The following is a 16,103-nucleotide window of genomic DNA, read 5'->3' as shown; positions in this document are numbered from 1 at the left end:
AATTAACAAAATATCTTGTTAATTGCTATCAAAATGTATGAGTTAGCTAACTCAGTACTTTAAGTTAGGAGTAATTAACATGCATGAGTTCTACAAACTCAAAATTTGATATTTCTGCATACTTAAAATTAGGAACAAAATGCATATTTTTTGAGTTGCATATAATATACAGTACTTTATATATATATATATATATATATATATATATATATATATATATATATATATATATATATATATATATATATATATATATACAGTACAGTCCAAAAGTTTGGAACCACTAAGATTTTTAATGTTTTTAAAAGAAGTTTCGTCTGCTCACCAAGGCTACATTTATTTAATTAAAAATACAGTAAAAAACAGTAATATTGTGAAATATTATTATAATTTAAAATAACTGTGTACTATTTAAATATATTTGACAAAGTAATTTATTCCTGTGATGCAAAGCTGAATTTTCAGCATCGTTACTCCAGTCTTCAGTGTCACATGATCCTTCAGAAATCATTCTAATATGCTGATCTGCTGCTCAATAAACATTTATGATTATTTTCAATGTTGAAAACAGTTGTGTACTTTTTTTTCAGGATTCCTTGATGAATAGAAAGTTCAAAAGAACAGCATTTATCTGAAATACAAAGCTTCTGTAGCATTATACACTACCGTTCAAAAGTTTGGGGTCAGTAAGAATTTTATTTTTATTTTTTTGAAAAGAAATTAAAGAAATGAATACTTTTATTCAGCAAGGATGCATTAAATCAATCAAAAGTGGCAGTAAAGACATTTATAATGTTACAAAAGATTAGATTTCAGATAAACACTGTTCTTTTGAACTTTCTATTCATCAAATAATCCTGAAAAAAAATATTGTACACAAATATTTTGTACAATTGTACACATTAAATGTTTCTTGAGCAGCAGATCAGCATATTAGAATGATTTCTGAAGGATCATGTGACATTGAAGACTGGAGTAATGATGCTGAAAATTCAGCTTTGCCATCACAGGAATAAATTACTTTGTGAAATATATTCAAATAGAAAACAGTTATTTTAAATTGTAATAATATTTCACAATATTACTGTTTTTTACTGTATTTTTAATTAAATAAATGTAGCCTTGGTGAGCAGAAGAAACTTCTTTTAAAAACATTAAAAATCTTAGTGGTTCCAAACTTTTGGACTGTACTGTATATATATATATATATATATATATATATATATATATATATATATATATATATATATATATATATATATATATATATATATATATATATATAAACAATATTTTTCATGTTCAAAAACAATTATTGCACATGCACCTGTGGAACAGTCCTTATAGCAAGACACCCCAGCTAATATCACATGCTTCCCCAGCTGATTGATTACATTAAGAATTGCAAACATTTTTTTGTATTACAAGTTTTCAGAAATGTTATATTTAAATATGCAATGAGTCATTATCTAATTAAATATGCAATCATTTGCATAAATTTCCAGAACAGAAATCTGAACACTGGATTAAGCCAGATTCAAACATTTTCATTTTGCTGACATATATTAGAGTTAAAGGTTTCTTACAGAGGGGACTTTGTATTTCTCTTTTATCACTCCATAAATCTGTAAATACTGTTAACAGTCAGAAAAAAAAATTACAATTTTTTAGGAATAAAATGTATAAAATCTGGAAAATTACATGAGAACAAACCCCTCTGTAAAAAACCTTCAGAATATAGATAGGAATAAAAATGTAAAGTTCTGCTAAAGTGGAGATTTCTGACAATAATAATTAATTTTGAGAAAATGGCCTTGATATATATTGTAATTGAAATCTACAGACGCAAATAGATAAAGTGCCATGAAAGCAAAACTTAAAAGTGTATTTTGGATGTTTTCTTTCCACCAGTTTGAAACAACACTTTATGAAAGCTAAATAGCCTGATGCATGAAATAAAAATGTTTTTGCTTGTAGTGTCTCACCTTAAGACACAAACAGTTTACAGGCGGTAGACAATTAAGGTCACAGTTCCAACAACTTAGGACATTAAAGAGACCTTTCTGCTGACTCTTAAAAACACCAGGAGAAAGGTGCACAGGGTCTCTGATCACTTGTGTGAACACGCCATAGGCCTGCTGCAGAAGGCATGACTGCAGACGTGAACGGAGCAATAAACTGCATTTACATTTATTCATTTAGCAGATGCCTTTCTCCAAAGCGACTTACAAATGAGAATAGTAAAAGCAATCAAATCAATACGAGTACAACAGTATGTAAGTGCTGTGTCAAGTCACAGTTTCATCTGTGAAGTGCTCGTAGCAAGTTTTATTTTTTTATTTTGCTGCAATGGACACTGCAATAATGTAAGACGCCTGAGACAGTGCTACAGGTAGACATGAAGGACAGCTGATCGTCCTTAAAATGCCAAACCATGACATGTTTGAGAGCTTGCAAGTGCCTTGTTGGAAGAGTGGAGTAACATCTCACAGCAAGAACTGGCAAATCTGACCCAGTCCATGAGGATGAGAAGCTCTGTTGCACTTAAAGCAGCTGCTGCTACTCCATTCTGTTGATACTGAACTGAGCTGAAATATATATATATATATGCTCAGTGCTCAGCGTAAATGAGTACAGCCCCTTTGAAAAGTAACATTTTAAAAAAAAAAATCTCAATGAACACAAAAACAATTTCCAAAATGTTGACAAGACTAAGTTTAATATAACATCTGTTTAACATGAAAGTAAGGTTAATAATATAACTTAGATTACACGTTTTTCAGTTTTACTGTGTGATGCAAAAATGAGTACACCCCACAACAAAAACTACTACATCTAGTTCTTTGTACAGCCTCCATGATTTTTAATGACAGCACCAAGTCTTCTAGGCATGAATGAACAAGTTGGCAACATTTTGCAACATCTATCTTTTTCCATTCTTCAAGAATGAGCTCTTTTAGAGACTGGATGCTGGATGGAGAGTGATGCTCAACTCGTCTCTTCAGAATCCCCATAGCTGTTCGATTGGGTTCTGATCAGGAGCCACTGAATCACTTTCACCCTGTTCTTCTTCAGAAATCCAACAGTGGCCTTAGATGTGTGTTTAGGATCATTGTCATGTTGGAAAAGTGCATGGCGACCAAGGGCATGGAGTGATGGTAGCATCTTCTCTTTCAGTATAGAGCAGTACATCTGTGAATTCATAATGCCATCAATGACATGCATCTCGCAGACACCAGCAGCACTCATGCAGCCCCACATAAGGACACTGACACCACCATTTTTCTTTGTATTCCTCACCTTTGCGACGCCATACAGTTTTGAAGCCATCAGTTCCAAAAACATTTATCTTGGTCTCATCACTCCAGAGTATAGAGTCCCAGTAGTCTTCATCTTTGTCAGCATGGGCCCTGGCAAACTCTATGTGGGCTTTTTGTGCCTGGGCTTTAGGAGAGGCTTCTTTCGTGGACGGCACCCATGCATGCCATTCCTCTGCAGTGTATGCCGTATTGTGTGACGGGAAACAGTCACCCCAGTTTGGCTTTCTACTTCTTTAGATAACTGCAGTGAACTTGCGTGCCAATTTTCTTCAACCGTTCTCATCAGAAGACGCTCCTGTCGAGGAGTTAACTTAGTGGACGACCTGGACGTCTCTGTGAGATGGTTGCAGTTCCATCTTTTTTAAATATTTGTACCACATTTGCTACAGTATTCTGACTGATAAGTAAAGCTTTGCTGATCTTCTTGTAGCCTTCACCTTTCTGGTATAAAGAAAAAACTTTTTCTCAGGTCTTGTGACATTTCTCTTCCATGCTCTTCCATTGCTGACAGCATGAAATGGGAAGTGGTTTTAACACCCTTTTATAGTCATCTGTCTGCTGGACACCTGTGTAATGAATAATTAGACTCACCTGTGGTTGAATTCTTGTTAAATTAGACATTTGTAGTGTAAGATCTAGCTTTGCTCCAGAGACTTTCAGTGGGGTGTACTCATTTTTGCATCACCCTAATTTGAGTAAAACTGAAAATTTTGTTCTCTAAGTTTTATTATTAACCTTACTTTCATGTTATAAGTTAAACAGATGTTATATTAAACTTAGTCTTGTCAACATTTTGGAAATTGTTTTTGTGTTCATTGAGATATTGTTTAAAATGTCACTTTTCAAAGAGGGTGAACTCATTTACGCTGAGCACTGTATATATATATATATATATATATATAGTATACACACACACACACACACACACCCTGGTCTATTGCCAGGGTTCTGTCTTGTTTCATTCCTTTGAGTTTTTTTGTGTACAGGCGCCAACATTGTCAAAACAATCACAGTTCACATGGATTCGGGAAAATTACTAAAAAGCTATATTATGCATGTCAGGCCAGTAGTTGGCGTAAGCATGATGTCAACATTTTCACAAATTTGTGTTTTTGTAGTTTATACAGTGCACTTTGAAACCCATTTTCAGTTTGTTTTCAGGCCACCATTGTGTAAATGAAACATGCCAAAACGCATAACTATCTATCTATCTATCTATCTATCTATCTATCTATCTATCTATCTATCTATCTATCTATCTATCTATCTATCTATCTATCTATCTATCTATCTATCTATCTATCTATCTATCTATCTATCTATCTATCTATCTATCTATCTATCTATCAAGCTTCTCAGATGCAGACGTTGTTCGTCAACTTCATTAACAGACGATTGCTTTTTTCTTCCATATCCTTTGTTTTCAATAATACTTTATCATTGAACATGGTCTAACATTCACTTAATATACTTTACACTGCTCTCAAGGCACTCAGAAATGACCCTTGTTGACATTCAAATAACACCAAGTACTTTACAAGCATATACTACAAACAGTTCTTATACACTCTAAATATCTGAATGATTGTGTTGGTGTATTCACTGAGATAAGAGTCTCATTTACACTGGAAAAACATGGAAAGTTTCTGACTCTGAGTGACCAATTACAGGCATATGATGTTGATGGAGCTTTAGAAAACCATCCAAACAGGATTCTGTTCTCTTGCATACTTTTGTGTGAGAAAAACGTTGTTGGTGCCCAGGTCAGTAGAAGGTACGAGTCGTCAGTTTCCAGTTATATTCTGTTTTACCCAGCAACTGTGAGCAGAATATGCAAGGTCAGATCTACATTAATGTTTCACCTACTTCCTGTTCAACTACATCTCTTAGTAAAATGCCTTTGCCTTTGTGTCTCATCCTTTGTTTCTCTCTAGAGCGTAAAGGAGTATATAAAAAAAAAAAAAAAACGAGGTCGATGGGGAATCTGAAAGAACCTGAAAGAGAGAGGAAGAGGACCATTCAATTTAGAAATATCTAAGACACATCTAATATATCATAGTGACCTCAGGTGCTTTCATCTATTTGCTGTACAAATAGTGATCAGATTTAGTAAAAAGGAAGGAGACCTGCTGCCATGTTTTCATTTCATCAAAGCAACCTTAAGGTATAGGCCTATATTAGGCACACCACATCTTCCTGTTCAGTTCTATAAGAATCTATGCACTGGCAACATATTTCTGATGCTGTTTCTATATACTGACATGTGACAGTTGATAATTTCTACATCCCTCCAGAGGTATTGATATTTTCTGTCAAAATTATGGAAATGCTACTGACGTCATTGTGAAATGAAAACAGGAACGACAGGACACTCTGTTTCTATTGTGAATTTATTTTATGTATTTATTGGATTTACTGTAATGATGCAAAAAGTCACAGTATACTAAATCATAACTTGTCATTGTGCTTCATTATTACATAATTTCTTGAAGAGGTTCTCTTACTGATATCGTAATGTTGTGTACATACCACATTTGGTGGAACATCATCCTGTCAAATGAAAGGGTTATTCAAAACATTTACATTTATGCATTTGACAAACATGTTTATCCAAAGAGACTTATTGCATTAGAGGAATGCATTTTATCAATTCTTGCTTTTCATGGGCATCAAACACATGATGTTTGTGTTGCTAGCACAATGTTGGGGCTAGAGGCAAACTAACAGAAAAGAATGAAAGGTAAATGATGTAAAGTCCAATTTTCTGACAAAATGACAAATAAAAACACTACTAAATTAACAATTATACACAAAAAAAGAGTACAAATTAATCTAGCTCATCAAGTAACAGATGAATTTATGGCAAAATACTTAGTTTGTCTGGACACATAGCATTTGATGTAAAAATGGGAAGATTTTCCCCCTCTCTTAAAAGTGCAATATGTACGAATTTTGCAGTAAAAAACCCGCGTTACCATCAGTTTCCGGTTTTATTCTGTAGAAACCATGGAAACACCAAAGACGCTTATACATGTTTTAATAGGCAAGGGAACAACAGTTTTGATATATTTATAGACAGAAAACTAATTATTGTTATATAGCTCAACACGTTTAGTCTTATAGTTTAAATCTAATTTTCTTGATTTTTTTTGTGAGTACCATGCTTTACCATGCCTCAGAGAAAAACACTATTTTGTGAAATAGCTAACATAGCATCATCAGATGCAGCTTTATTTTTAGTAACAGTACAGCATTTTCTCCATCATACAATATGTTTTAAAATTAATTGCATGCCATTTATCAATACACGCCATCCAGCATTTAATATGATATTCTAAAATTGATTTAGCTTACTGCAGTGTCCACCGAGCAGCTATTATTTTATTAACATTAATAAAAAAAGTTATGAATAGGCATTCATGTGCTAGTATGTCCAGGGGGGCCCAATAATGAGGAGAAATAATATTTTTTAATTATTATTATTATTATTATATTACTGTGATATTAAAAATATGTTAGAAAATTACTATAGGCTTATAAATTAGCAAAAATTACTATTTAAAATATCATCTCTGTCAGGCAGAAACCTAGTGACCTATCTCCATATTTCGTCATTTTAATTTTTTTCATAAATCATTGGTCACCCTTTTTGACTGTTTGCAGGTTTTGCAAATATTTAACCAATGAAATTTAAAAGAGCTTGTGACTAAACCTCGTCGTAACTCCATTGGATCCACAAACCGTCAGTCAAACGTCTTAACTCCGCCCCGCCTATATGATGAATGAAGTGCCGCATAACCACACAGAGGTTGGACCGTTTTTGCTTGTTTGCAATGCAAGGTTAAATAAATAACTAGTTGTTTGAATACGTACAGAATAGTCTTTACTCAGGAAACTACGGAGCCCCACACATAACATGCAAGAAAAAAATTAGTAAATTGTGCGCACAATTTACTAATTCGTAATTAGGCTACTTGCATGCATATGATACACACGGGTTTGACGTGCATTTAATACGCACTTTTCGCGTGCATATGATAGGCCTACTCAATTTTTGGTGTGCAAATGATACGCCCCTACCCCACACTACAAATCCTACCATGTGCACGCAAAAAGTCATTTCAGTGTATAAACAGCACGCCAAATACAAACATAAACTCGCAGTACTAGGAGATAAAATTCTCCTGTCAAAAACCTCGAAACTCAATTTGAGCTTGATTTTGGTAAAACGTAAATATTATAACGACACATGCAAGTGTCTGACCATATATAAAGTTACAATATCAACTTTGACAACACTGCGTTTAATTAGGCTATTTAAAAATAAGGAGGGAGGGCAAAAATGTATTTTGCCTATGTCACAATAAGAGGTAAATCCAGCCCTGATTATGAGAAACGTCTTTAATACTATTTTACAACACTAGAGATTCTGTATGTGTTGAAGATTAACTCTGATTGATCAACAAAACAAAGATGAAAAAACAAACGATTTAATGCCATTTTCCTCTCTTGTGTGATGAGTCAATTTTATAGAAGCGTCTTATCTACATTGTCTTGAAGTCAACACACAGACAATTAGCAAACATTACAATTATTTCTTCACTAATGAAAGTCAACTGTACTTTTTAAGAGTTTAATTGAAAATCCATCTAATACTGTTCTGCCTTTTATTGAGGGGATTTGCTCCTGCAGCCTTGCTAAGTTTTCTCCCTCCTTGTCTCATAACTCCCCCTCGGCCCCCGCTCACAGGAAGCTGCACCTGTCACCTGGGGGCCTCTGCCTGCACTCAGGATCAATTTACATAACCTCATTTAGCAGTTCACAAATCAGAGCCATTAAGAGCTGCTAACAGGAACCAAGGGTTCTAATTTAGCCTGCCTTTCACAGTGGGAAAATTGGGCAGCTCAGGCCTACAAATAAAGACTCAGGTCTTGGCTTTGATTGTTGATTGTGATGGTAAATGTGCGGATGATTAGAGCAGATTTTCCCCTTTATTGATTTTCTGCCAAAACACAGCATGCCACGGTCCTGCACTAGGAAGCTAACTCGGATCGGGAGAGGGGGGCAAAAGCTTGAAACGGGGGCAGGGGTCTGCGTGATCACGTGGCAAAAAGTCTTTGCACGCCATAATACTGTATGTGAAGATGGCAAACACGAGGCTGTGAATGAGATGCTAATGAGAAGCTTAAAATATTAAGTTACACGTTTCCCCAGGTGACCATTCACTGAGCACAAAAAGAGCAACGGCAACATTATCAGCAAGTGAATGTGTTTCCTTCGTGAGCGACACTGAAACAATATAATTGAAGTAGCAAATAAAATCAAGTGGAGCATGTTGGTGTTTATTATATATTATAATATACTTTATTAGACACACTGTACAACATTAAAAAGCTGTTCACATCATCTTAAAGTGTGGATGCTTGATATTGAATTTAATCTCTTTTAAGAGGACATTCAGAAAAACCCTAGCAAGGGTATGAAATTGCTACCTGCTATTAGTTTTGCTATAACAGTATTGCCTAAAAGCTTGCATCAACTTTCTGTTAAAGGGATCGGCCAAAAATTCTTCATTAACCCATCTTCATAAACCTGTATGACTTTCTTTCTTCTGTTTACCACAAAAGATTAAGTCAACGTTGGACAATGTTGTTTTGGACTCCACTGACTTTTATAAGCAAAAACAAAATGTTTTCTATAACAATATGGTACAATAATTTATTTGAAAATATCTTCCTTCGTGTTCTGAAGTGGAAGGTTTTGGACGTAAATGATGACAGAACTGTTATTTTTCTTTAAGCCTGCTGTGAAAAACCAATAAATTAAATAAAAGATTCTGCAAATGTCCATCTTATCTGACAAAACTGCAACTGAACATCCTAAAGGGGGGATAGTCTGAAAATATATCTCAAAATAATAAAACATACTTGTGAACAAAAGCATTCACATCTTTGATATCAATGCTCTTTTCTATTTCATACTGATTGAAGTCATTCTAATTCATAAATGCATTTTGTTGCACCATGAATCCACCCCATGCAGACTTTTTTTCCTGGAAAGAACAGCCGTGCAATCATGTGGATGATTTTAGCTTTAACCCCTTTCATTTACCATTCATCAGATAAACGTCAGCGTGTCACTATACATAGCTCATGTCAAGTATGCTTACTCAAAATGGCTCTCAATCGGCAGTCGATTTGGCAAAGATCTTCTTATAATATGAAAGAGCTGATTCAAACTTACACGTGTTCACTGCCAAACTGGTGTATCTGAAGGTGTCTGAAGTGTTTGTTGTCTTCACGGGCAGAGGAACTTCATTAGCCGAGTCATGGAGCCCTGTTTTGGATACATATTTGAGCTGTGGTTTGGTGCCATGCGTGGATACCATGCCAGCGATGTGATGCAGAAAATAAAAAAAGCAATGTCATTCCTCAGTCATGTGGTTGATACACTCTCAGAAAAAAGGTACAAAAGCTGTCACTGGGGTGGTACGCTTTCAAAAGGTACAATTAAGTGTGCACACTCTAAAAAATGCTGGGTTAAAAACAACCCAAGTTGGGTTGAAAATGGACAAAACCATGCAGCGATTGGGTTAAAAACTACTATTGTTTAAAAATGACTACATGGCTGGCTTAAAATGGGTTAGAAATCAAAAATCAGACATAATTACTAGAGGCAACAACAATAATCAAAATGTGATCCTTTACTATTAAGCAATTTAATAAATGTTTGTTTAAATTGTTAATCATTAAACATATTAATAAATGTTAATTTCCAACAAATTTTGGGTTCATTTTAAGCGAGCAATAGAGTCATTTTTAAACAATAGTTGAGTTAAATAAAACTACCCAGCAGGTTGGGTCAAACATTGGGTCAAACACTGGGTTAAAACAACCCAACTGCTGGGTTTGTCCATTTTCAACCCAACTTGGGTTGTTTTTAGCATTTTTTTGACTGCATATTAGTACCTCAAAGGTACATACTGGTACCAAAAGTGTACATATTAGTACCTAAATGGTAGGCCTACACTAAAAAATGCTGGGATAAAAACGAGTTGGGTTGAAAATGGACAAACCCAGAAAATGGGTTGTTTTGACCCAGCGGTTAGGTTAAATGTTTGCCCAACATGCTGGGTAGTTTTATTCATCTTAACTTTTGTTTAAAAAATACTATATTGCTCACTTAAAATTAACCCAAAATACGTCAGAAATTAAAATTTATTAATAAGTTTAATGAATAATAATTAAACAATAAACATTACATTGCTTATTAATAAATGTTCACCTTTTGATTATTATTGTTGCCTTTTAATTTCCAACCTATTTTGGGTTCATTTTAAGCCAGCCATATAGTCATTTTTAAACAATAGTTGAGTTAAATAAAACTGCCCAGCACTTTGGGCAAACATTTAACCCAATGGCTGGTTTGTCCATTATTTAACCCAACTTGGGTTGTTTTTAACCCAACATTTTTTAGAGTGTACAATTACAACCTTTTTAAAAAGTATGTCCCAGTTTTTGTATCATGTTTTCTGTGATTGTATAGAGGAGAAGATATGTGGCACATTTTGGATCTTCCTTTAGCTGACAATCAGGTATTGGAGGTTCTACTAACAGGCAAATCAAGTGTATTCAATAACGGAGATAGCGCTGGGGTAATTCAGGACTGATAGCTATAGCTATTTTTGCATTTATAGTGAAGGCTTGAGAAAAATTAAACTTATAACTTGACATCTTGATAGGCTATCTTTGGCATGCATTCGATGTCTTCAATAAAGCCTGTTTTGAAGTTGGGTTTTTTGGATTCGGATTAAATCTCCCCAAATTAATGAGCCACATAATGGGAAATCTCCCTGTGGACGGTCGCCATTAAGCTATAACGCATTATGCTGTCATTCTCTGCCTTTGAAAACGATGGAGCAACAAACAACTGTTGTTGTCCCTGCGGCAGCATCCCGGTTAAATTAGCTTTAATGAACATGTAATTGCTGGGAATAGACTGGAGCAAACAAGGTTTCTAATTGATTTGCATTTCTCCTTTTTTGTGAGCAGTCGCTCATTGTCCGAGCGCGCTATTGATCGGCTACTGTGTATCGCCCCGCATGTGTTTCCCTTCATTAACTGATAACGGGTTACTGATGACTCCCATCCCGGCTCTAATGTGGCTTAACGCCTACTTTGTTCCCGTGTCATGTCGGAGGGCAGCCCGGAATAATGAGTAAGTGGGTGGGCTGTGTTTGGGGCTATCTGCTGGGGAGGCGTTTAGTCTGCCGGGTGCAAGGAGATCACTGGAGGGGTTAAAAAAGCAGCACCTCTTAGGTCTGGATTACTTTTAACTGCTGCACAGCGTGGGTCAGTCTTCCATTTTAACCAACAACCTGAAGCGATCGCTTGGCCTCGATTCGAGTCTATATCAAAGTCTATATCACTAGAAACTGAAATTTAAACAAATAGCTAGAAATTCATTAACACCTGCGTGACATTTTATGTGGGGACCAGGTGGGCATAGTTAGGTTGCCGCGCACCAAAAAGGCTATAAAAATAAAGGTTCCAAATGAAGTGATGCCATAGAAGAACCATTTTGGGTTCCCCAAAGAACATTTTACTTAACAGTTCTTTAAAGAACCAGTGTGAAGAACAAAAAGAACCTTTTGTCCAGTGGAAAGCGGATGTTAAAGGTTCTTCATGGAACCATCGATTCCAAAAAAAAGAACCTTTATTTTTAAAGAGTATATGGCTACATTTTACGGGTAGGCTATGCAATAGCTGCAGTTTTGTTGATTCAGCATTTTCCCGAGGTTTTCCAACGAAATACTAGTTATGTAATGCCAACAAAATTGCAATAATAGTCAACAATATAAGTATATTTATAACATATATATATATTTTATACCAATCCCTGATACAGTAAAAGGCCTAATATTGGTACAAATAGCCTGAGTATATAATTCAATAGCAAGCAATACGATTAAAAATTATTTTATTTTATTTTTTTAATCGTTCCAAAGCTTAATAGAGATTAGAATGGAATTGAAACTAACTGTGGTCAGGAAAAATTCCCTATAAGATTAAGACACAGGACATGGGGGAGTGTTGGTGTCCGTCTTTCCAACGCTATCTCACAACCAAAAATAGGCCTAAATTTTGGCTAGCTGTTATTTGTGTTGTGCATAGGCTTACCCCGGAAACTCAACAACCAGTCACAGAAATTCTAATCGCCACAGACGTTTACCCTGATTTTCTTTGCCATAGAATTGTAAATTGTGCATAGAAATGATAAATGATACGCCATACGTGCAAATTGCTGCGTAATACAATGGTCACACAACGGCGAGCCGCTGCGCTCACAGAGAGAATTGCATGTTAGCTAATTGTTAATTTGGGCGACTCGCGCTGGCTAATTATGGCGGCACCGCCAAGCCATTTGCATGATGGACTTGCCACCTGCCTCGACGCATGACAGCCCGCAGCCTGGGCAAACTATATAATTACTGAACAGTGGAGGGGCAATTTTTGACTGCAGTCCCTTTGTGTGACATGAATTCTTCCTAATGACATATTTTATAAAGGGGCAAATAGCATCCCTCCTTCCGGTTCTACAGAAAAAAGCCATAATCTCAACAGGTCTTAATGTTTGAGCCCCGCACCGCACTCCTGTATAGGCCGATTCTTCACAGTTGCGAGGCCAAGGCTACTCATTATGTTCCGCCAAGGTCGCCCGCATTTAGGCCTGACATGACTAACAGAATGCAATGGTTTGACATATACCAACGATTCTTTTTTCACTCTATAATTGCTTTTCGGCACATTAAATTGTTTGGGACAAGCAATGTTAACAGTTTATGCGCAAGCTTGGATACAAAGCCCATCTTGAATCTATAGATGTCACTACATTCTAAAAATGCTGGATTAATGCTGGATTGGGTTAAATTGGGTTGAAAATGGACAAACCCAGCGATTGAGTTGTTTTAACCCAGTGGTTGGATTAAATGTTTGCCCAACATGCTGGGTAGTTTTATTTAACCCAACTATTGTTTAAAAATTACTGTATTTCTTGCTTAAAATGAAACCAATGTTGGAAATTAAAAATCAGACACATAATTACTAGAGTCAACAATAATAATCAAAAGATGAACATTTATTAAGCAATTTAATAAATGTTTATTGTTTAATTATTATTCATAAAACATATTAATAAATGTTAATTTCCAACATACTTTGGGTTGATTTTAAGCAAACAATACAGACATTTTTAAACAATAGTTGAGTTAAATAAAACTACCCAGCAGGTTGGGCAAACATTTAACCCAAACACTGGGTTAAAACAAACCAATCGCTGGGTTTGTCCATTTTCAACCCAACTTGGGTAGTTTTTAACCCAGCATTTTTAGAGTGTAGTGAGACAAATTTTTCGATTCATTTCAACAACTGAACAGATGCAATGAGACGAAAGTGATAGCCTATTGAAATTTGGTTCTTCTACTCAATTATTAGGATATATCCCAAACATAATGACAGTGTATTTTTTTATTTACCTTAGAACTGCATATAGGCATACAAGATTATTTAGATAGCTTCTTATTCATATTCATCTCTGACTTTAGATTGCAATTGGATGCTAAATAGGTCCACAAACACAGTAAAAAGTGGAAACTTTGACCCAAAAAGATATAGTACACACAAAAATGAAAATTCTGTCTCCCTTTTGAAGTGAATTAAACCAGTTAAATCTATATGTTACCGACATAAAGCTTAATGTAGGCCCATGTTACCACTCAATGACATTTTTACTGAACATCATGGTATGAATTTGTATTGTTCTGATAAACAAATGGCTATTGCTATATTAATATATAATTCATTTATCATTGCTAATTTGTTATTTAGTCTACATTATAGATCGGTTGTTCATAGCGTTGGATTGACGGTTTAGATCCGCTATAGGTTTAATATTGATGCTGTTTTAATAGTTTCTGATGTACCACGCTTAAGTAATCAGATAGTGTTTAAGTGACAAAAAGTTGATCAAAATAGCAGTGGGGTGAGGTGATTACATGTTATTTAGCGGGGGAGGAAGTGTTAACACGGTTAGTAATGGTTCGCTGATCACCAAAGGACTCCCGCTGGTACAGTAAAGACTGCGATAGAGCGCCTCTTGTCTGCTCAGAGTTTCATTATTGAGTCATGACCCGCGTGCACGAGCACGAGCCACCCGGACATTTCAGAACATTCAAATAAATTCTTTATTCACAGATACTTATTATTTAGAAATCTCTGTTTCCTCTCTCCTTGCACACACAAAACTCCCACAGAAATGGGCCACAATTGTGTAGGCCCCCATCTGACAATTTATGAAAGTTGTGTGTGTGTGTGTGTGTGTGTGTGTGGCTATTTGTTAATGAGGGATTTGTGGTAATTTGTGGTTTTATATTTGTGAAGTAGCCTAAAAATTAAGTGAAAAGATAAAATTAGGCCTTTGGGGTATAAGAAGGCCCCAAGAATTGGCACAGATTCTTCACAGATTCTTCAGATTTTTGTTTAATTAAATACATATTGTAATTCATGGGGTTATTATTCAGCAATTTCATTAATTAGATACATATTTCAGGCATCAGTGCTTTTCATTAAAACTTAAATAGTGAAATCATTCAATTTGAATCCATAGTGTTGCTATTATGACATATCTTCAATTAAAATATGGCTATAAATAATCATATGCCTGAATATGTCATAGAATAAATGTTCTTTTCAGATCAAACTATTTTACTGTGATTAAATAGAATATTTGAAATATTTTTAGACATTAACGACACTTAAAATATATTAATATTAATATCAAAAGTCATTTATACATTCATAGAATAAATGTTCTTTTCAGATCAAACTATTTTACTGTGATTAAATAGAATATTTGAAATATTTTTAGACATTAACGACACTTAAAATATATTAATATTAATATCAAAAGACATTTATACATTCTATAAAAGTTTACCATGCAGGTGGCCATCTACAAAAAAAATTGCATTTTGTTCTGGGACAACTAATTTAGCAAACGTTTCTGTTTATTTCCCTTAACAACACATATTGGTTGATGCATCATCATCCTGCGCATGCTAAACTTCCATCTAACTATGTTACAATTTAAAAGTAAATGCACATTGTTCTTAAGGGGGGCATCTTCTATTATCTTACCCCATGATTGCCCAATCCAATACAGCATGAGGGCTGTCCTCAAGAATCGGTTATACATGAAAAATAAACCAAATGGTCATGACCCGGGTGATTCATCGTTTAAAAACGTGCGTGAAAATCGATTTAATCTTTCCTTACATCTAAGTGAGAAATGAGGTATTTTCCTATCAGCAGTTTCAGCAATTTGCCTCATTGTAAATTTGATCATTTAAATTGCAGGATTCTAAAAGACACCGCCATTAAAATAGTATTTTTCTTTGAAGAGAAGCAAAATAATAATAATGATAAAAACTGCAAAGAAATGGGAAGGTATGAAAATGCAGTTTTTGTTCAATGGATGGGAAAGACTGCATTCACATAAGGCTGAATGCGCTGCATTTCACTGGTGCCACAATTACACTGAAAGGTCAAGTATTACTGCATCTTGTGTTCCGCGCTGCATGCTAAGTATTTCTTCTTGCAAATGACCCTCGTCTGCGTGCGCAGCACAATGGCCTCAAGAAGCAGATAAATACTGGACAATTAAATACATTTTTGCTACTAGTTGACAATAAGATTTACTAAAGAAGGTGATTGCAGTTAACGTGTA

The sequence above is a fragment of the Megalobrama amblycephala genome, linkage group LG5, assembly GCF_018812025.1.
Source record: "Megalobrama amblycephala isolate DHTTF-2021 linkage group LG5, ASM1881202v1, whole genome shotgun sequence".
Taxonomy (NCBI): domain Eukaryota; kingdom Metazoa; phylum Chordata; class Actinopteri; order Cypriniformes; family Xenocyprididae; genus Megalobrama; species Megalobrama amblycephala.
Note: the sequence above shows the minus strand (reverse complement) of the source record.